The sequence below is a fragment of the Dasypus novemcinctus genome, chromosome 5 (genome assembly GCF_030445035.2).
Source record: "Dasypus novemcinctus isolate mDasNov1 chromosome 5, mDasNov1.1.hap2, whole genome shotgun sequence".
In the NCBI taxonomy this organism is placed as follows: Eukaryota; Metazoa; Chordata; class Mammalia; order Cingulata; family Dasypodidae; genus Dasypus; species Dasypus novemcinctus.
In genome coordinates, this window is record NC_080677.1 from 143,393,974 (window position 1) to 143,417,304 (window position 23,331).

Genomic DNA, 23,331 nt, shown 5'->3' on the forward strand with positions numbered 1-23,331 from the left:
TTAGACCAGAGATCAGCAAACTATGGCCCATGGGCTAAATCTGGCCCACTGCCTCTTTTTGTAAATAAACTTTTATTGGAAGGCAGCCACCCCATTGATTTATGTATTATCTATGGCTGTTTTTGCAGAGGGCAGAGCTGAGTAGTTGCAACAAAGGACATAGGGCCTCCAAAGCCAAAAATATTTACTATTTGGCCTTTTACAGAAAAAAAATAGCCAATTCCTCAGCTAGACCATGGTGAGAGATTGGGGACTCTGCCTTCAGATATCTTTGCAGTGCTTTAAGCTATTATTCCATTTAAAGAAACAGAAATTATAAATTCTGTGTGATATGCACTATGATTCTCAATTTTTATCAACTACTTATTCTAATTGTGCTGATACTAGTATAATAGCTCTGCTGTATACGACAAATGGCCATTTGGTGAGAGACTTTTTGGTTTTGGAGAGGAAAGGAGTCCTACACAAGTAGCAAAAGAGGCGGCCTGGATGTTGCCGCTTTTTGCAGAACTTCCCCATAGAAGTGGAGCTGCCCCATCTTGGGGTGGTTTTCTAGAAGCTTTTAACCCCTCTGTTGAGTGTGATTGGAAACTTGGACTGTCGGCTGAGCTGCCAGCCCGTTGGCCCATCTAGATCTCATCTTCCCCAGTTGATTGTGGAATTACCATACCCACCTTCCTTACACTCTGGCCTGCTGCTCAGCTAGACAGGTATTATTTAACAGTACAGAGAATTTTCCTTTGGCGCTCTCTCAGTCCCTTAGCTTACATTTTTAAGCTAATTTTCTTTGCTACCGCCTTAAGTGTTAGTGTGTGGTGTGTGCACAGTAACGACTGTGAATGACTTCTTTCTCTGTGATCTTCTTACCGAACGATCAGTACTCAGAAAAATATTTCCATAGTACTTTTGGATCAAAATCAAAGGTGGATGCAGTAGATGTTGGGGTTCATTAAGTGAGACACTCAAAAAGCAAGTTATCTTCCAAACTTCTCCCTTCCAGGATGCCTTGAGACACACATTTACATGCCTTAGTCTGGAATTCCCTTTTCACCTTGTCCTCCCAAAACCAGCTTCATTGTCATGGCCACTGGAACATCTCTTACACCTTTCCCCCGTCACACACAGGTGTGCACACATGCATGCTGCTCTGGGCCACTTCTGTACCTTGTGCTGTCTAGTATTTCTGTAGTTGTCATTGTATTGGTTTACCAGTTTTCCACGGGAGACTGTGAGCTCCTGGAGAGCAGCAGTCATATTACTCATCCCGAATCCACAGGGTTTGGCATGAAGCCTGCACTCGATAATGCTGAGTTTAAATAAACTGTGACACACCCTGGAAGGAGTTACCTGCCCTTTGTTTTCTGAGGCTGGTGAAAAAGCTAAGTTAGGGTAATGTGTCTCTTGGTGTGAGGGGGAGAGTGACTTTCTGGGTGAGGGGACACAGATACAGAGGAGAAATGGAGGGAAGAGAGATGAGAATATGATAATGCTCCATCAAGACCCCCCACATAAAGGAATAGTTAAGTGCTCGTAGGGTGGAGTCAAAAACTAAGAGGCCCCAAAGCAAAGTTAGACTATCACAGAAGTCAAGTTGGTTAAATCGGATGAGCAAGGTTATCACACCATTACCAAACTGTCAGAGTAAAAACAAACAAGCAAACAAAAACCTGATTTGACTGTTGCCGATGTGAACCGAAGTGAAATAGAATGATACAGGAAGTTAATCCAATAATACTTTTTCTGTTCCGATTGTTGTTCAATCATACAATTGAAAAGTGTCACACAGAGGTGGCAATTCTTTAAGAAATACTAAGGGAAAGGAAGGAAAGCACAAATATTTTATTTCTGAAGAATGCTTGCTAGCTTCACTCCCACAAGTGTAGATCCCACAGAAGCCCTGTCTGAACTCTTCACTTAACTCTTCCAGTCACTTCCTAATTCTGGGTAAGGGGCTGGATTTGTTCACATTTCTCAATATGTCCTGGGCAGCTCTGGGCCCAGCTAATAAATGGACTTCCATGGCGCTGCTGGGCTGTCGACATCTGACCCAAACAAATGGTTAAATATTCTTGTTTTCTAGGTGAGAAGCCACCACCTAGACATGGCAGCGGAAGTGAGAGCCTCCAAGAATCTGATTTATCAACTCAATTACGAAATACCAGACTTTAAATCCACATGGGAAAAACTTAATCACTTTTTAAAAGAAAGAACAGACGCTTGTCCTGGGGCAAGAGGGAATGAGTAATAAGTAAATAATTTATATTGGATTCTAAATTTGCTGGGCAGGAGTATTCCAGTGCTAGACCTGCGCACAGCTCAGCCTGCTGTTGGCGTTCAGTAACGGAGATAACAGCACAATCAAAATCCTGAAGTGCTCGAGGCCTTGGAGACCAAGCTGGTAGTTTTTAGCCCACAGGATGAACCTCCTTCTTCTCCAAAGAAAATGGCTGTTTTCAAACAATTTTGAGGCTTTTTTCCGGCAGGGTTCTGACCATTGCGTCAGGATTGGTGTATCATCATCCATACTCAAGTCAGCCTGTATTGTCAGAGCTGAGAAGTGGGAGTGCTTCTTAACATAGGCAAAACTTGTGGGTGGGTATAATATTTAGAAAATCATCTTCTACATCTGTCAAGGTAACAATGCCATCAGTTACTCACTTGCAAATGAGTTGTGTCCCAAAGTTCCCTAATAAGTTGGTTGGAATATGCATTTACTCATAGAAATAACTGTTATAAATGGGACTTTAGGTTATGGAGCCCAAGCACAGAAACAAGTCCTCCAAAATTAAGCTATCGTGTGACCACTGTGTAACATGTACGAGGTGGATGCTGGGTGACACACTCCTCAGATCCCCTTATGTCCCCGGCTGCTGGGAGTGTTGGATGCGGATGGCTCTCACTGAGCCCCAGAGAGCTGGACAGCCACTGTGCCCAAGGAGCAGGGCTGTTAGGGCCCAGCCCTCTTGGTTCAAGGCTGGACAACTCTGAAGATCTATCCCAGCTGCAGAGCTCCCCTTAAGAGCAGTAGAGGTGTCTTTTGTCCTTGCATCACAGTTCAACTTTTCCTTCTCCCTAATCCTGCTTCCCTCCCTCCCTCACAGCTGTTGTACCTGAGAACACTCCCCAACAACCTTCTACAAGCAAACCTCAGTGTCTTCAATCCACCTACCACTGATACACCTAGTGCAATTTAATCACCTTCTATTTACAAGTGATTTGGTTATCAGGGTGCTAGTAAGACACAGGTGTCATACTCAGATAAGGTAAGGGGAGAGTTTACTGAAGCGATGGTTTACAAAGGTGCAGAAAGGGTTAAGAGAAACACACAAGGAATAGTGAAATCCCTGGGGCAATGCCAAGGAAGGAGCCAGAGAGAGCTGTAGCTTTCAGAAGGAGCTTCTCCTGCAAGAACTAGGTCTTCAGTAGAAGGACACAGGCCCTGCCAACACAACGTGGCCCTGCCAAGAGAATGGATGCCCTTCCCATTTTCCTGAGTCAGTCTCCTGCCAATGTTCCCCACTGGCTGAGTCCAAATCAGAAACAGAATGCAGGTACATTGATAATGGAAAGTGGTCAGAGCACTGGGCAGTGCAGAGAAAGGTTGAAAGTGGCTCTGAATAGGCAAATAGCCAGCACAGATAACGTGCACTATTTGATTCTGAAAACATTTGGAGAATAACACCGGATGACTTGATATTACACATAATAACCAGGGTGTCCCAGGCTTACCAGGTTCTACCTTAGAACATCTAAAGGCAGAGTCCTCATAGAATCATCATGGAAGCCAGTTTTTGCTTTCAGTAACCTGTAAAGAGGGGTATAGAGGGCAAAACTGAAAAAGAGAGAGAAAGAGTAATTTAAAGGTGAAGGGTAGGATCCAGATGGAGGGAGAGACAAAGTCCAGAGAGAAGGAAAGGCCAAGGTGGGGGGAGGGTGGAATGGGCAAGAGACCCTAGTGAGGTTTGATGCAGATGGCAGAGGTCCCCGGGGGGGGGGGGGGGGGGGAAGGTGGGAGGAGAACCCAGAACTCTGGGGGCTACAGCGAGGGTCTCCAGGGGTGCTTGGGTGTTGTTCCTTAAGCGGTAGCTTTGACTTTTATCTGCAAATTCAAAGCACCTGTACTAGTTAGCCAAAAGGGGTGCTGATGAAAAGTACCAGAACTCTGTTGGCTTTTATAAAGGGTATTTATCGGGAGTAAGAGCTTATAGTCATAAGGCCCTAAAGAGTCCAACTCAAGGTACCATAAGAGGTGCTTTCTCACCCAAAGTCTGCTGCCATGCCCCGATATCTGCGAAGGTTCAGCCTTCCCCTTTCCTCTTAAGGCTCTGTGGCCCAGCTTTTCCTGATCTCAGCTGTGGGCTGGCATAAGGTTCATCTCACTTCCAGGGCTCAGCTGCTCTGGTCTCTCCACAAGGTCAGTTGTAGACTATCAGGCTCTCTCTCTTCCTGGGGCCTCTGCTATGTTTAATGAGCTGTTTCTATTCCTCTGTGTTTTCCTCCCTGTCATTTTCCCTATGAGTCCCCACTCACCAAGGCAGTGGAGACCCAATGTCCTACTGATGTGGCCAAATCAAAGCCTTAATCACAATTTAATCAAGTAAAAGTGAAACCTCTGAATTAAATATAATCTAATATGCCCAGAGGAATAGACCAGTTTACAAACACAATCCAATATCTATTTTTGGAATTCATAAACAATGCCAAACTGCCACAGCACCTGAGCAACAACTGTTATTCTCCTTCATTAAACAGAGAAAATGAAGAAAAATGGCAACATAGCAATTTCCCTAAAGTTGAAGATCAGTCAATAGCCAGATCCAGAATAGAATAAGGATCCCCAGATTTTAGGTGACTGATGCCACTTTCTATCTTAATATCCACAGATCAACAAAAGGAAGCCTTCAGGGGTACCTAAGGGAAAGAGAATGTATAACGAATCCTTCTAAAATAAGATTTGAATTCTATGGTCTAGAATCTAAATGTGATGTATGTGAACCATAGATTTTAAGAAATTAATTTTTAATTAAGTTTTAAAAAAGTTACCTTTTAAAACGCCAAAATACATCAGGCCTTTAATTTTGCCTGTAGGCATACACCTGACATTAGCATTTGGATTGTTTGACTTAGAAATAATAAATTACCACAGAGTCATTTTGAGATTCTTGTGTTGAGCAGCATTTTGCTCACGCATTCAACATTCCACAAATATTTATAGAGGGTCCCCTGTACAACAGGCACTATTCTAGGCTCTGGGGATGAGGTGTGAACATGCAAAACCTCTGCCCTCGTGAAGGGGACAGCACCTCAAGAAGGTAGGCGGTGATGAGTATGATAGGCAAATGCAGAGCAGTGGAAATAGATAAAGAGTAATGGTATGGGGAAACGGACTTGGCCCAGTGGTTAGGGCGTCCGTCTACCACATGGGAGGTCCGCAGTTCAAACCCCGGGCCTCCTTGACCCGTGTGGAGCTGGCCTACATGCAGTGCTGATGTGCGCATGGAGTGTCGTGCCACGCAGGGGTGTCCCCTGCGTAGGGGAGCCCCACGCGCAAGGAGTGCGCCCGTAAGGAGAGCCGCCCAGTGTGAAAGAAAGTACAGCCTGCCCAGGAATGGTGCCGTCCACACTTCCCCTGCCGCTGATGACAACAAAAGCAGACAAAGAAACAAGACGCAGCAAATAGACACAGAGAACAGACAACTGGGGGAGGGAGGGGGGTGGAATTAAATAAATAAATAAATCTTAAGGAAAAAAAAAAAGAGTAATGGTATGAGCGTGTGGAGCTACTTATGATAAAGCAGTTGAGAAAGTGTCTATGCCTATGAGGAGGAGGCATTTATGACACTGAGGGTCTTGTTGATGAAATAATTTAAAATGATACCTAGCCTGAGACAAAAAGAAAATACCGGTGGTTTATCATGAAGGGAAAGCAAATTGGCAGCATAAGATATACCTCACTTGTGTAGAACAAAAAAATTGTGTGTATATGAGTCTGTGTGTGTCTGAGTGCAAGAGAATATTCAAGGAAAAGGGAAGTCTGAAAGGATTCACTCCAAACTTTGATTAATATGAGGATAGTAAATTATGGCTGGAAGGACTGAGGAGAATGGAAGCATTTCACTTTTTACTCAACAAGTTTTTATATTGTTTGAATTTATTTTATGGATAGGATCTATTACTTTGAGAATTTAAAATTCTAATATTTTTCTCATTTGTTTCAAATTACAATAGTAACGCATGGTTATCATGAAAATGTAATTCTACATGCAGATTCACTTCCCCAGATCCTACTTCCCAGAAATTAAAAATTGGTTTGTTCTACATTCTTCCAGACCTTTCTTCTGTGCTTTTACATTTATAATTTATAGAAACAAAAAATACTATTATGTCACGTTTATTGCTTGACATTTTTTACTTAGGATATTAATATTTTCCTTATCAATTTATATAAATCTACTTCATCCTTTCAACAGCTATATAATAGTTCATGATTCAGACATAGCCTAATTTGTTTAACCTACAGAGAGTAATTTAGAATGTTTAAATAATTTTTCTTTAGCAAATAATGCTTCAGTGGACACCTTCTTACATGCCTATCAGTTCAGGTATATTTTTCCAGCTTCCGAGAAAAACAGGTGCTGGGTCAAGGGTTATGCATTTTAAAAATCTTAACAGAATAAGCCTCTTCTTCTATTGCTTCTTATTCAGTTATCTATTTCCCCAACAACATTCCATAACAACCAACCATAGACTTTAAAAGTATATCATAATAAGTGCCTATCACTTCTGTGTGAGCTTTGCTGATCTTGGCTTGGCTTGCCTTTGTGTCTGGAGGTTGACTGGGTGTCAGGTGGTCTAGGATGGCACTGGCAGGGATTGCTGGGGTAACTCTGCGCTATTCCATGTGTATATTTCCTCTAGTCTGGGCATGTTCTCCTGGTACTGACAGAGATGCAAAGAGAGCAGGTAAGTCCAATCACGCAAACACTTTTTAAGGCCCTGCTTGCACTTTGCTAACATCTCATTGGCTACTGCAAGCCACATGACCGAACTCAGAGACAGTGAGAGAACACCACAAATTTATGAGGGAAAGGTGTTTACATTGGGAGGAAGAAGGAAGTGGGGACATTTGTACTGTCTACTACACCCCCCAAATGGTGTGAACTAATTTACAGTTCTTCTAATAATATATAAGAACATTTATTTCACCACAGGCTTATCAATGTTATGTTACCAAGTTAAACACATTTTTTTTCCTAATCTGAGAGGTAAAAAGTCATTAATTATTACTTTAATTTGTATTTCCTGGATTATTTGTGAGGTATATCTTGTTTCCAAATGTATTTTGACTATTCCTATTTCTTCTGTGAATTGCCTCTTCATATACTTTTTCCTGTTTTTCTCTGTTTCTTTGTAAAAGATATTTAAATATTTTTTTCACATAAACTCAGTTTTCCTTCCCTAAACCACTGTTTTATACATAATGGCGAAATGGGGGATTAAGCAATATTGCAGGTCATTCAAGTGAATAAAATCTTCACTTTGTTCTCAATTATCTGGATATTACAAGGGCACATTTTGACATGAATTATCTATAATTTCTTTGATTCTCTCCTTAACTTTGCAGCTTCAGCCAAAAAAGGTAGATTATTTCCATTGTACTTTCACCGAAAATTTTAAAAATAAAACATTGCTCAACTTTGTCCTTAACAAAACCAAAATCTAACACTCAAAATTAATTCCACCTCTTCTGTTTTCAGTAGGTGTTTCTAACAAAGCCTTTCTTTCCTTTCTTTTTTTTTTTTTTTACCTAAAAACTGTTTCCAAGTTTTTGTATTTGGCCTATTCTTTTTGACCATTTTGACTGAAGTAATAAATCAGATTGGAGAAGAAAAAAACAAATCTCAATTTAACTCTGCTCTAGAAATCTTACATATTTAGGGAGGTCATAGCATAACCCCAGAAGAGCTATATGAGACCAGGAGCAAAGTCGTGAGATTTTCTGTGAGAAACAAAAAGAAAAGGATAGGATACTCTAATAAGAAGGGAAATAAAAATAATAAAAGACATAATCATTATTTACAGAATCTAAAAATTCCCCTCTGGATAAAAAAAAGCTATCAACTGAAAATAATTAAAATAATTTTTTAAGGAATGTGGCAGCCCGTAAGATAAATTTTTAAAACTCAATAGCATAACTATACACTAGCAATGACTAATTAGAAAATGTGGTGAGAGAGAGTGCTACCACTTTTGACAGGATCTAAAAATATCAAACATGTTTGAAAGTTTTAAAGAAAAAAGTGAATAGCCTATGTGACAGAAACTGCAAAGCACTTTTTATGAGACAGGGAGGCCTTCAGTTTATAATAACAACAAATATCCTACTGAACCAAAACTGCTGCAGGAAACAACCATAAAATGCAGACATAATACAAAAAAAACCCAGCTTCCTGAATGTACTAGAGAGTGAGAAGTAGGTAGTATCGGATGGGGAGTCCACACTCAGAGAAGGGTAATTGTGTGGAGTAAGTGCCTGTTGTAGTTTTCAGACAAGGAAGAAAGGCAGTTAAGTTTGGTTCACAGGGTCCCAAGGGCACTGGTGGGACAGCTGCATTCTCTATGAGTTGGGGAACTAGAAAACAGAATCTAAGAAAACCATGACTTTTGGGAGAGAGAGAAAAATTTAAAATGTCCAGGATACAATTCAAAATTCCCTTATAAAAAATGAACAAACAAATTAGGAAAATGGAACCCATCCTGATAAAATAAATGGATACAAAACCTGAGATAACCCAGAAGATGGAACTAACAGGCAAAATTTTAAAGTAGCAATCATGACTATCCTAAATGAAGTAAAACAGAACATATTCAAAGAGAAATAGAAGTGACAAAAAGAACCAGAAGAAAATTAATAGAACTGAAAGAAAAAACTGACTGGGGGAAGTGGATGTGGCTCAAGCAATTGGGTTCCCGGTACCATAAGGGGGGTCCTGGGTTCAATTCCCAGGGCTTCCCGGTAAAAGTGAGCTGGCCTGCCCTGTGGAGAGCTGGTGCAACAAGATGATGCAACAAAAAGGAGACACAGAGGAAAGACAATAAAAGACACAACAAACCAAAGAGCTGAGATGGCTCAAGCAATTGAGTGCCTCTCTCCCACGTCAGAGGTCCCAGGATTGGTTCCTTGTGCCTCCTAAAGAGAAGACAAGAAGACACAGAAGATTGTGCAGCAAATGGACACAGAGAGCAGACAGTGAATGCAGGCAGCATGGAGGGTAGATAAATAAAATAAAATAAATCTTAAAAAAAAAAGATTCACTGGGAGGACTTAGCCAAATGCAGATGACAGAAGAGAGTAAGTGTCTTGGAAGACTGATAAAAAGAAATCACATAATGAGAATAGACAGCATGAGGATTGAAGAAAAAGAAAAAGATAAAAGCTCTGGACAATTTGATATATGTATAATTTGAATCAAAGAGGGAGAGGAGAAAGAATGCAACAGAAAAGTATTTGAAAAAATAATGGCTGAAATTTTCCCAAAATCTCATGAAAGCATAAATTTACAAATTCAAGATGCTCAATATACACCAAGCTGAATAAATACAAGGAAGGCTCCCCTGAGGGACATAATAGTCATATTGTTGAAAGTCAAACAGGAAAAGTAAATATTGAAAGCAGCAAGAGAAAAAGAACAATGATTCAATTATTGGTTGATGTTTCATCAGGTATGATGGAGGTCAGAAGAGAATATCATCTTCAAAGACAGTCAACCCAGAAATCTCTATACAGAGAAAATATCTTTCAAGAAGGAAGATGAAATAAAGACATTTTCATATATATATATACACACACACAAAAGAATTTGTCACCAGCAAACTCCTGTTATAAGCAATACTAAAAGTATTTCTACAGACTGAAAGGAGATGATATCATTGGAAACTCAGATTCTCAGAAATGAAAGAAGAGCATAAGAAATGGTAAGTATCTGGGTAAATACGAAAACAATTGTTTTGCTTTATTTACCTTTAATTTCTTTGTTATATGTGACTGTAAAAAGCAAATACTATAACAATACCTCATGGGGTTCATAACACATGCAGATAAAAAATATCTAAAAGCTATAGCTTAAAGATGTAGGGTGAGGGACATATAGACCTATAAAATTGCAAAGTTTCTACATTTTATGTGAAGTATGAAAATAGTAAGTGCAACTGGACTGCAAAAAGTTAAATGTAGAATACAGGATCCTGTTCTAATGAAGTAAGCACATTCCACCTTGTCTCTCCCATTAAATGCAGCTATAAAAAATTTTAATACAATATGGAGCAGCTATTTGAGGTCTCTGAAAAAAATAAATAGTAACAGGCAGATTGGGGAAGAAGACCAGAATTTGAAGTATCACTACTATTTAGTTAGCTAGTTTTGTTTTTCCTTCAGTGTTACCCAGCCTGGACTCAAAGCAACCTGAAACCCAGAAGTGGGCATTGGTACACAGAGAGGGCTCCAGAATAATCCCTCTAGTTCTGGCTTGAATGCTGGGAAAGGAGCCTCTTAACACTGAGAATATGCCAGTTTTTTTTTTCTTTTCTCTAATTCACTTGCATTCCAGCCCCTAAGCAATTCTGAGGCAGCAGCAGTAGCCACAACAGCAGTGGGGGCCAATGAACAGAAGCTTAAAACTCTGTGGGAGCAGAGTCTTCCTCTTCATTTAGAGGAGCTGTGATACTAAAAGGAAGAGAAACTCCTTTGCTTTTCCCTTCTCTTCTCCAATTGCTTGTTCCTGGAGCAGTTGCATGAAGTGTATAGCAGAGTGGTAAATAAAGCCTCAGTATTCTGGCCAGATGACTGAAAAGTGGAGTTCCAAGGAACTCAAAAAGTTGAGGGAAAATTGTGGAGAGGGAGAAACTTGGGCAAGTTAGCCCATAAAGTTGTTTATGAACTTCTGGGATCAATCCTGAACTGTGTATGCATGGATGTGACCTTCAACAGTATAACAAAAACTTTGAGAACTGAACTGCTGGATAGATCACCACCCAAATCCCAGGCTGGCAACATATGAGACACATCTGAATAGTACTTTAAAGTCTTCAAAAATGAAACTGACTTTGAAATGAAATCCTACAAAAAGCAGGTTGGAACTTGTGGCCTGGGCTAAACCTAAAATACATATTTAGATCTCTCTTTCTTTCTCTTTCTCTCTATCTCCATCTCCAACACCATCTCCATCTCTATCTAATCTAATCAAAACATTCTCCATAGAATTTAAACAAAACCTAGAATCCCAGAACATAATATTCAAAATGTCAAAGATACAACCCAAAATTACTTGGTATAGGAAGAACTAGTAAAACCTCAACTAACATGGGAAACAATAATCAACAGACAACAAGGCTGAGATGATGCAGACATTGGAATAGTCTGACAGAGACTCTAAATTGGCTGTTGTAAAACTGCCCCAAGAAGTAAGGATGAACACTTGAAATGAGAAGAGAAAGAAGGTTCAGCAAAGTAATAAAAGATATAAATAAGAACCAAATGGAAATTTTACAAATAAAAGCATGGACATTTTAAAAATTCAATGGGTTGTCTTAATAACAAAATGGAGATGACAGAGGTAAAAGATAGTGAACTTGAAGATAGATCAATAGAAATTACCCAATATGAACAATAGAGGGGAAAAGACTGAAGAAGAATAACAGATTTTTAGGGACCTTTGGGTCAAATATTCATGCCACTAGAGACTCAGTAGGAGAGAAAAAAAGAGTATGTTACCAAAAAAAGTATTTAGAGAAATAAAGTCTAGGTGATTACTACATTTGACAAATGATCTAAACCTTTTGAGGTTAAGAAATTCAGTGAACTCCAAATGTGATCAATTTAAAGAAATGCACATGCAGACACATCATAATCAAACAGCTGAAAACTAAAGACAATGAAAAATCTTGAAAGCAAACAGAGTAAAACAACCTTATTTATAGAGGATGAGGGATTCAATAACTGTATTTCTCATAAAAAAACATGGAGGTCAGAAGGAAGTGGAACACCATTTTTAAAATGATGAAAGGAAAAAAACTGGAAAGTTAGAATTCTGTATCCAGTGAAAAATATCCTTCAGGAATTAAGGGGAAATAAAGACATTCCCTGATGAAGCAAAAGTAAAAAATTTGTTGCCTGAGGGCTGCTCTAAAAGAGCAAATAGAACAATAGAGGATCAAAATCTATGAAGCACAAACTAACAGAACTGAAAGGGGAAATAGATACATCTGTAGTTATAGTTGGAAATGTAAATACTCGCCTCACATTTATCAATAGAACACCAGCAAGGATGTAGAAGGAGACACATCATTAACCAATTGGATTTAACCGGCATTTAAAGGACATGCCACTCCCAAAACAGCAGACTACAAATTCTTTACATGTGCATATGGAACACTCAGCAAGAGAGATCATATCCTGGTTCATAAAAACAAATCAAAGTTAGAAGTATTAAAATCATTTAAAGCATGTTCTCTGTCTGTAATGGAATTAGACGAGAAATAAAAAACCGAACTATAACAAGAAAATCTCTAAACACTTGGAAACTGAATAACACACTTGTAAGTAATCAATTGCTCAAAGAGGAAGTCTCAAGGAAAATGAGAAAATATTTTGAACAGAATAAAAATAAAAATACAACATGTCAAAATTTGTAGGGTGCAGCTCAAGCAATGCTTGGAGGGAAAAGTAAAGCATTAACGACTTATATTAGAAAAGAAGAACTGTCTCAAGTCAATAATCAAAGCTTACATGTTAAGAAAAGCAGAAAAAGAAGAGCAAAATAGACCCAAAGAAAATAGACGAAAGTAAATATAAAGATATTAGCAGAAATTAATTAAACAGAAAACAGAAAAATCAATACAGAAGATCAATCAAATAGAGAGATGGTTCTTTGAAGAGATCAATAAAATTCATAAGCCTCTGGAAAGATGAACAGAGATAAAAGAAAGCAAAAACCGTGTCTTAAAAATGTATTGGCCATTAGAAAAAATACACATTAATTGAAAGAAAAATAATGTTTTATGTTACCTTAAGTAACCATAAATACTTACTGATAAGATGTGTGTGTCCATTGAGCACAATACAACTTCTCAAACCTTGGTGGATCAAACACCAGCACCTTCATATCCTGTTCCATGTTAATTTTAGCATGGTACTGCTTTTTATCAGAGCATATACCTTAAAGCCAGCTTCGCAAAGTTTGTCATCGAAAAGAATGCAGTGAGATCAAGTACCTTGAATCAGTAGTTCATGTAGTAACCAATAGGGGTCAGGTACCACTGTATTTCCCTCTGAAATTTCCCTCTAAAATCTAGCTGCATCCCGTGGGTTCACTGCAGCATACTGGAGAGACTTGGATCACAGTTTAGGAACCACAGATTTATTCAATAATGAAACAGAAACAATTGTTACAGTCTTTTCCCACAGTGAAAACACCACAGCCAGGCAGTTTTATAGGCAAGTTCTTCCACTGAACAGACAAGGAACACTCAGTTCCAACCTTACATAAACTCTTCCAAGAAATAGAAAGAGAAGGGAGCTTACTTTATGAAGCTGATTTCATTTTTATATAATACCAAACAAGAACAGTGTTTTTGTTGTATAATGAATGCATAAAATACTGCTCCAGAACTTAGTGGCTTAAAACGAACATTTTATTATTTATCATTATTCTGTGGGTTGAGGGCTCTAGACAGGGTAGCTCTTTCACTCCATGTGCTATTAGTTAGGGCTGCATCATCTGTAGGCTCAAGTACATGGAACTGTCTCAGATGGCTCAGTTACATAGGCGGTGCCTTGGTGATGACGCTGGAAGGCTGGGTTCACTTAGGATGCTGGGATGACTGAGACTCTCTCTCCACGTGGTATCACAACATCTTCCACTGCATTTGGCATCTCTGTGTGGTTTCTTCACTGCTTAAGGTTTCCCAAACCTTCTTACATGACAGCTTAAAGTTCCCCAAACCTGGAGCTAGTAGGCCTTTTTAAAGCATAGGCCCAGAACCAGCATAGCATTAATTCTGCTGCATTAAATGGGCATAGTGCTGAGTCACAGGACCAGTCCAGATTCAAAGAGGGAAAAGACTGCACAAGGGCATGACAACTAGGAGTTGTGGTTCATTGGGAGGTGTCTTTGAAGTCTAGCTACTTGATCACTTCTGAACATAAAGGCAAAATTCTAAGCAAAATATTAGCAAAAGGACCCAGCACTAGAAAAGAAAAGCAATCCATCAGTAACAAGTTAGATTTATCATAAAATTGCAAATTGGTTTTGTAAAGATAATTATTGTAATTTACCACCTTTATAGATTAAATGAGAGAAATTTCATATGATTATCTCAACAAATGCAAAAAAGTGCATTTGATGAAACTCAGTATTCATTCATAATAAATATTTTGGAATAGAAGGGGAGCTTCCTTTACACATCTAGTATAAATAGAAATTTTTCATGTGTACTTTCAAGAACTGAATCTGTGAGAATTACCAAGTGATTGTAATCAGGCTTGAGTGAGAAAGTCAGACAAAGTGTCTTGAAGCTTTCTCAATTCCTCAAGGCTGCGAATCCCCTTATAAAGAAGTGAGATTTCAGAAAATGCAGTTTCCCAAGAAAGCAATTAGTGTGTTTAGCCTAAAGATTGTTATATTCCACAGGAGATAATATCAAGTATTTGAAATATAGATGACAGTAGAAATCTAGAATAAATTCTCCAAGTTACTTTTTAAGATCTAAAACAGGTATGAATCTTGACATAAAAGGGCCTTGACCCCAATTTGAGTTAAGATTTACAGTCTTCTCGCTTGCCTTTTGACCCCTGTTCTTGCCTTTTGTGCCTTGCTCTCACTGTGTCCCCCCTGCATGGATCAACACACAAGTAAAACCTGGATAACCATAATCTATAATGAGCAATTGTAGCCTGTAAATTGGCCCTTTTTTTTTTTTTTTTATCACTTTCAGTCCCTTCCTCCCTACCTTAATCTATGATCTGTTATTTTCTCCCATTTCTCTTCTCTCCCGACCTTAATAAGTTATTGACCTAATTAAAAAAAAAAAAAAGGTTTACAGTCTTGGCATCTTCAAATGTCTCACACACATTTACCCTTCTTTTTTCTTCAAACAATTTTTTTTTAGATTTACTTTTTAAATTTATTTCTCTTCCCTTCCCCTCCTCCCCCCCCACCCCAAACCCCCCATTGTCTGCTCTGTGTCCATTCGCTATGTGTTCTTCTGTATCCACTTGCATTCTTGTCAGCGGCACTGGGAATCTGTGTCTCTTATTTGTTGCGTCATCTTTCTGCATCAGCTCTCTGTGTGTGTGGCGCCACTCCTGGGCAGGCTGTGCTCTATTTGCGCACGGCGACTCTCCTTACAGGGCCCACTCCTGGTGTGTAGGGTTCCCTGAGTTGGCTGACACCCCTGCGTGGCATGGCACTCCTTGCGCACTGCAGCTTTGCATGTGGGCCAGCTCACCACACAGGCCAGGAGGCCCTGGGTTTGAACCCTGGACCTCCCATATGGTAGGCAGATGCTCTGTCATTTGAGCCAAATCCTCTTCCCTATCCTTCATTTCTTATCTGACTGGAGTCAACAATCCCCACCTTCTCAAGATTCTTGCTGACATATGCTAATAGGAGGCACCTAGAGTCTGACATCCACTTGATTTTTCATAGGTAGGCTTAAAAAGCATATGGGACTTGGTAAATATGGAACTTGTTGAATCAAAGAATAAGGATTTTATAATTTTCTGTTTCTAGGATACCTGTCCAAAACTCAGTGAACTTCCTAATAAATGAAGCAATGTTAAAAGCACTCCCTTTAAAAATCAGAAATAAGACAAGGATGTCTTTTGGTTCTACTCCTATTCAACATTGTTGAGGCATTTGCCATTGCACTAAGAAACAACAATATGATTCAATAACATTATAATTGAAAGGACAAATTGTCATTATTCACAATTTGTTGTTATGGTGGCCTTCATAAAGACTCCCAAAAACATAGATTAGGGAAGCAGACTTGGCCCAGTGGATAGGGCTTCCGCCTACCACATGGGAGGTCCACAGTTCAAACCCCGGGCCTCCTTGACCTGTGTGATAAGCTGGCCCATGGAAAGTGCTGATGCACTCAAGGAGTGCCGTGCCACGTAGGGGTGTCCCCCGCATAGGGGCGCCCCATGTGCAAGGAGCGTGTCCTGTAAGGAGAGCCGCCCAGCGCAAAAGAAAGTGCAGCCTGCTCAAGAGTGGTGCCGCACACATGGAGAGCTGACGCAGCAAGATGATGCTACAAAAAGAAACACAGATTCCCGGTGCCGCTGATAAGGATAGAAGCGGTCACAGAAGAACACACAGCGAATGGACATAGAAAGCAGACAACCGGGGGTGGGGGAAAGGGGAGAGAAATAAATAAAAAATAAATCTTAAAAAAAAAAATTAAATTAAAAAACATAGATTAAGTGATTAAATTAAAGAGGAAATTTTACAAGGTTACTAGATGTAAAATCAATATGCAAAACTCAATTGCATCTCTATGTACTAACAATAGAAAACTTAATTTATAAAAACTGCCATCTGTAATTGAAGTTAAGAAAAAGTTCTCTACTATAGCACTGAAGTTCAGCTTCAACATTTTTCAAATATTATTTGAACAAAATCTATTGGGTTTTGAATGTAGGAAGGCCAAATGTCTATTTTCATGTCATTCCTGGTATCCCTGAATATGTGTAAAATCATATGATTGTATGGGTATTCATGATAACTAACAAACATAAACATTAGTAATACCAAAAAAGCATATTAGATTTATTGCTAATATCTAAATATTTACTTTACAGATATAGGTGAACATTCTAGATTTAACTTGAAAGAAATCATCTTCCTGGGTACTTTCCATGTTGACTTGTATTAATACATGTGTATTTATTAATACAGTAGTAAACCTGCAATAATTAATGATTATTGTGAAAACAGTTAATTGTATATAAAAAAACAATGATTAAGAGATTCCAAATAGCTAAAGTAATAAGGGAAATGATTGTAAGTTAATATGAATATTAGACACTACAAAGGAAGAGCATTACATCAATTTGACCTGGAAATGGTCTTAAAACTTTATGTAATAATACAAACAGGGTATTAAAAATAAGAGTATGCAATTATTCTAATCTTCATAGAATTGTTTGGTATGGCAGCCCACATTACGTTACATGAAATAATCTTTAAAGCCTGTATTTAATTTTCAGTTACTTAATTTCATTTAGACCATGAGATTTTTGAGAAAAAATACCATTTGAGAATTCTTTACATCTTATGAAGGTAAACTAAAAGCATAATACTATCTTTGTCACTTCAAAATTTCTCTAGGAAGAAAATGTCTACTGGATAGATATATAAAGAGTATGAAGAAGAAAACTTTAAAGGAAAAAAAAAGATATACCACAAAAATATCTTTTTCTTAAGACCCAATAAAGATGGTGGAATAAGAATGCTTCAGGACTCTGTCTCCCCACAGAAGCTTTGAACAACCAGCAAAAACTCGCAGAAACATCTTTTTCAAAGCTCCAGAAAATAGAGGACTATAGTAACAGGGCAAGCACCAAATTAAGAAAAAGACCAAGAACATGTCCAAACTGGGCTACACAATTCAATCTACCACATGTATGCACCGGGAGCATGTATTCCTGGCCAAAACTCTCTGGTGGTGGCCTGAGGGACTCACTGTCCCAGAACTTACTCTGTGTGTAGGTGACTCTCAGAGATTTTCTACAGGACACTGTGAGAGAGCAGTCATGTGGATGTCTGGGCAAAGGAATAATGGTGTAGGGCATAGAGTGCAGTGCCTGGGATTGTGAGGAAACAGGTTCTTAGGGAAGAAGAGATACTCGGAACCATGTAAATAGGGCAATTCCTGGACCACATGTGCATGCCCAAAATATGACACATGCACAGAAAGAACTAGGGATACCCCTAAACTTTGATCTGGAGCTACTGTCTAAATTCACTGTATAGAAAAACTCTGAAGGAGAGCACTTGCACAGGTTAATCAGTAAGGACAAGAAAGAGTGTCTTCTTTTTTCCTTTCTTTAATTATGTTTTTTTATCTCCTGGAATTCAAAGAAAGCTCTGTCATAACACTAGCTGGATACAAGCTTAAGGAACAGAAACTTCAGAATCTAAATTCTAGCAATAACATGCTAAAATATAAAAATTTCCAGGTTGTAGAAAAGATTACAAAGCATACAAAGAAACAGGAACTGATGGCCCAGGTAAAGGAGAAGATTAAAGCATCAGAAACCATCAATGAAGAGGATCAGGCCTGGAACATTCCAAACAAAGACTTTCTAAATATGGTCCTAAATATGCCCAAAGAGCTAAAGAAAAATATGGAAAAAGGACTAAAGAGAGTCAATAAATGATAAATGAACACAAGAGAATATCAACAGATTAAAATCATGAAAAGGAATGAGTTGAAAATCAGTTACAGAAAGTTAAAGTTTCCTAAAGTGGTTCAACAGCAGGCTAGAGCTGGCAGAAGAAAGAATCAATGAACTTGAAGCAAAGACAATCCAGTCTAAAGATCAGAAGGAAGAAAAAGCATCAAAAAGCATCTGTATATGCATTGTGGGAATCCCAGAAGATGAAAGAGAGAAAGAAGCAGATAGAATATTCAAAGAAATAATGGCTGAAAGCTTCCCAAATTTAATGAAAGACATAAGTACACACATCCAAGACACTCAATGAACTCCAAATATGATAAATTCAAATAGATCCACATCATGCCATGTTATAACCAAATTGTTGAATGCCAAAGAGAAAGAGAGAATTCTGAAAGCTACAAGAGAGAAGCAACATGCCATGTACAAATGAGCCTCAATAAGATTAAGTGCCAATTTCTCATTGGAAACCTGGGGACAAAAAGGCAGTGGGAACCCATATTTAAAGTGCTGAAAGCAAAAAATTGCTTCTGAAGAATTTTATATTCAGCAAAACTGTCTTTCAAAACTGAGGGAGATATGAAGACATTCCCAGATAAACAAAAGCTGAGGGACTTCATCACCATTAGATGGGTCCTACAAGAGATGCTGAAAAGAGTTCTGCAGGTTAAAAGGAAAGGACACTAGACTGAATTCACATGAGGCAATAAAGATCTCCAGTAAAGACAATGATATGGTAAATATAAATACAAGTACTACTGTATTTTTTATTTGTAACTCCACTTTTTACTTCCTACAGAATCTATAAGGCAAATACATAAAATTTAGATTCTTCCTACAGAAACTAAAAGGCAAATGCATAAATCAGTGGTTTTGGAATCATAATGTATAAATATGTAATTTTTGATAAGAACTACATAAAGGTGGGGGGACAGAGGGGTAGAAGAACATAATTTGTATACTATTGAAGTTAAGTTGATATAAAAGTAAATAAGATTGTTATAGATTTAGGATGTTAAATTTAAGCCCCATGGAACCACAAATAAAATATCAGAGAACATACAAACTCACAGAAACAGAAAGAAGAGTGCAGGTTACCAGAGGCAGGACAGAGGCAACAGGGAGTTAGTGCAAAATGAGTATAGGGTTTATGTTTGGGGCAAAAGGAAGGTTCTAGTAATGGATGTTGATGAGAGTACTGCAACTTTGTGAATGTGATCAATACCACTTAATGGTATCCTTTGCAAGTATTGGGATGAGAAGATTTATGTTGTATATATGTTTCCACTTTGTAAAAAAAAAGAAAGTTAAACTAAAGAGATGATAATTAAATACAATGCATGACATTGGATAGGATCTAAGAACAGAGGAAAAGAGGCTCAAAGGGGCATAATAGGGATTTAAGGGAAAAAATGGAATATAGAATATAAGCTTTATATCAATGTCAAATTTCTTGAACTTGGTAATGGCACTTGAAGTCCAGTAGCAGTTTGATTTACTTATGAATTCCAAAAAGAAATATAGATTGTTTGTAAACTTGCAATTTCTTTTGGCATGATAATCCTTTGATTGTGTTACATTTAATTGAGACATCTGATTAAATTATGTTCAGAGTAGGGCTCTGATCCAACCACGTCATTAGAGTGTTACTCAGTGTCAAGTCTCAGCCCCCTTGGTGATAAAACAGATCTCATGTGGAAGTAAACACATGGAGAAGGAGAACACAAAAGCAGATACTCAGGAAGGGAGATGGCTCCATAGACACGGCCCCAGGAAGAGAGAGGAGCCTAATAGTCTACAGCTGACCTTGTGGAGAGACTAGAGCAGCTGAGCCTGGAAAGAAACAAATCACAGGGGGAGAAACAAGCCTTGTGCCAGCCTACAGTGGACATCAGAAGAAGCTGGGACCAGGGAGTCATGAGAGAAAGGAGGAAGGCTGAACCCTCACAGATATTGCCCACCATCTTGCATCAACATGTGGCAACAGACTTTGGGTGAGAAAGTACCTTTATAGTATCTTAAGTTGGACTCTTTAGGGCCTGATAACTGTAGGCTTCTACCCCAAATAAATATCATTTATAAAAGCCAACAGAGTTCTGGTACTTTGCATCAGCACCTCTTTGGCTGACTAATATAGGTACATAAGTGAATATCCTGGTTTGTAGGAAATATTCATGGAGATATTATGAGTTCAGGGTTTATGATGTATGCAATTTGCTCTTAAATATTCAGAAAAGAGGTAGATAGCACATAGATATATCTATAGATAGATACAGTCAAGTTGGCAAAATGTTAAAATTGGTGGATTTCAGTTTCTGGCAGTGTGGGGTATGTTGGAATTTTCTGTATGAGATTTGTATTGTTTTTGCAACCGTCTTTTAAGTTTGAAATTATTTCAAAATGAAAAGTTAAAATAATATGTCTTGCTTTTTGCTTCACCGCATTTGAAAGTGGAGCATTGCAAATGTGTAGTTTAGAAACTGCAAGAGCAATCTAGCTGCTGTCAGTTCTGAGAATTGATTGCTCCTGCATTATATTGAACTTAAAAATTTTGATGCTAAAATTTTAGCAATGAAATTTAAATATTTGTCATAATATAAAATTTCTGATAAAACTTTATATTTATTCTTGTGTTTCAGATATTTATCCTATACACTGATATTTTGCTTTGGCCTCAACTTTGACCACAGTGTTGGATTACTATCCATTTTGGCACTTGGGCATTTGGTATTCTGGCAAAAAATATATATGATGTACCTCTAGTACCTCAGAATATACATAAGAAATTATGGGTAAGACTCTTAAGGAGAAATGTTGAAATTTATTTGAATACCATTAAAGAATGACTTAAAATAGATAAGTATATTATATTCATAGCTAGGAAGAATGAAGATCTTGAAGATGTGATTTTCCCCCAGAATTCATTTATTTAAATCAAAATTCCAACAGGGCTTTTTGTGGAATTTGATGAGCCAATTCTAAAATTTCTATGGAAGGGAAAAAGGTCAAGAATAGCAAAGACACTCCTGAAGAAGAAGAGGCAAGGGATTTGCCCATTATCATGACTTATAAAGCTATAGTAATCAACCCAGTGTGGTACCGGTTCATGACTAGACCAATGGAACCGAAAAGAAAGCCCAGGAATAGAACCATACATATTGCTGCACATAGTGGGAAATGGAAAGACTTAGAAAATGGTGCCGGGACAACTGGTTATCAAAAAGGAAAAAAATAAAATTGGAGTTCTATATCACACTATACACAAAAAGTAATTCCTTGATGGATTAAAGACTTAAACACAAAAAACTGTACTTTTGGGAAATGGACTTGGCCCAGTGGTTAGGGCGTCCGTCTACCACATGGGAGGTCCGCGGTTCAAACCCCGGGCCTCCTTGACCCGTGTGGAGCTGGCCCATGCACAGTGCTGATGCGCGCAAGGAGTGCCGTGCCACGCAGGGCTGTCCCCCGCGTAGGGAGCCGCACGCACAAGGAGTGCACCCATAAGGAGAACCGCCCAGCGTGAAAGAAAGTGCAGCCTGCCCAGGAATGGCGCCGCCCACACTTCCCGTGCCGCTGACGACAACAGAAGCGGACAAAGAAACAAGACGCAGCAAATAGACACAGAGAACAGACAACCAGGGGAGGGGGGGGGAATTAAATAAATAAATAAATCTTTAAAAACAAAAAACAAAAAACTATACTTTGTAATATTTAGAAGAAAATACAGTTATATGGCAAAATGGGGAGGGGGGGGTTGTAAGGCTTTCTCAAACTAGATACAAACAAAACCCCAACTACATTTTTTAACTACATAAAAAATATAAAAAGGGAAGCAGATGTGGCTCAAATGATAGAGCTTCTGCCCACCATATGGGAGGACTGGGGTTCAATCCCTGGGGCCTCCTGGTGAAAAAGAAGAGAAAGCGTGCCCACATGGTGAGCCAGTGCCCATGTGAGTGCCTGCGTGGTGAGTTCAAGCGCCTGCATGAGTGCCTGTGTGGTGAGCTCAAGGGCCCATGCAAGTGAGTCAGGCAGCAAGATGATGATACATCAAAAGAGAGACAAGGGGAGAGTCAAGGTGAAGCACAGCAGAGACCAGGGACTGAGGTGTTGTAATTGACAGGGAACCTCTCTCCACATCAGAGGTCCCCAGGATCAAATCCTGGTGAATCTTAGAGGAGGGAAAATGAGAAGAGAAGACAACACAGAGAGAAAAAACAGCAGGGCGGGAGAAGGGGAAGAGGGAAAAATAAATAAATAAATCTTTAAAAAAGGAAAAAAAAGTAGAAAGCCAGCTATAAATGGGGAGATAATCATTGCCACATAAAGCTAAAAAAGGGTTGGTATGTAGCCTCATTCCATATGAGAACAGGCACAGTTGATCATGGTGCCCGGAAATGCTAATGTGGCTAAACTGAGACTCAGGTTATGATTCCATTACAATAAATTTATTACAGTGGTGACAATGAGACCTGTAATATATTTTTTTTGCTAAGGTCATGGGTGCAAAATGGATGTAGCAAGACTTTTCAATATTAGAAACAAATTAAAGTCTGGTATATTTTAGATCATTTGCCAAAATATGAATGTACTCTCTCTAGGGAACTTAAAGTGAATAATTTGAAGAAATTAGGTTCTGATAACTCTAGTAAATTTGTGGAATTTCTGAAGTACACATCAGTATGTCCATACACAAGTGGAGATGAAAAGAAGTCCATCAAAAGGAACTGTGACAAGGCTCACTGACAGCAGTTACGGATTCTTTTCAAAATGGCTATCTTGAAGATAAATCTTGTTTCAAGCTCCAGAGGTGACACTGATGAGCAATGGAATGAACACAGCATGTTGGATTCCTTAAATAAAAATTCAAA

The 23,331-nt window shown here is 38.7% G+C and overlaps 1 long non-coding RNA gene and 1 other non-coding gene across 2 annotated transcripts in view; one reads left to right on the forward strand and one right to left on the reverse strand.

Moving 5' to 3' along the window:
• Nucleotides 1-13,407, reverse strand: part of LOC131278557 (uncharacterized) — a 28,337-nt gene extending 14,930 nt beyond the window's left edge. The window contains exon 1 of the long non-coding RNA XR_009185926.2: nt 13,087-13,407. This is a non-coding gene — a long non-coding RNA (uncharacterized lncRNA). The remainder of the gene's footprint in view (nt 1-13,086) is intronic.
• A 9,402-nt stretch (nt 13,408-22,809) lies between these two features.
• On the forward strand, nt 22,810-22,943 carry LOC111763118 (small nucleolar RNA SNORA1). The gene has a single exon (XR_002796051.2). It is a non-coding gene; the product is annotated as a small nucleolar RNA SNORA1 (small nucleolar RNA).
• Nucleotides 22,944-23,331: the final 388 nt, after the last annotated feature.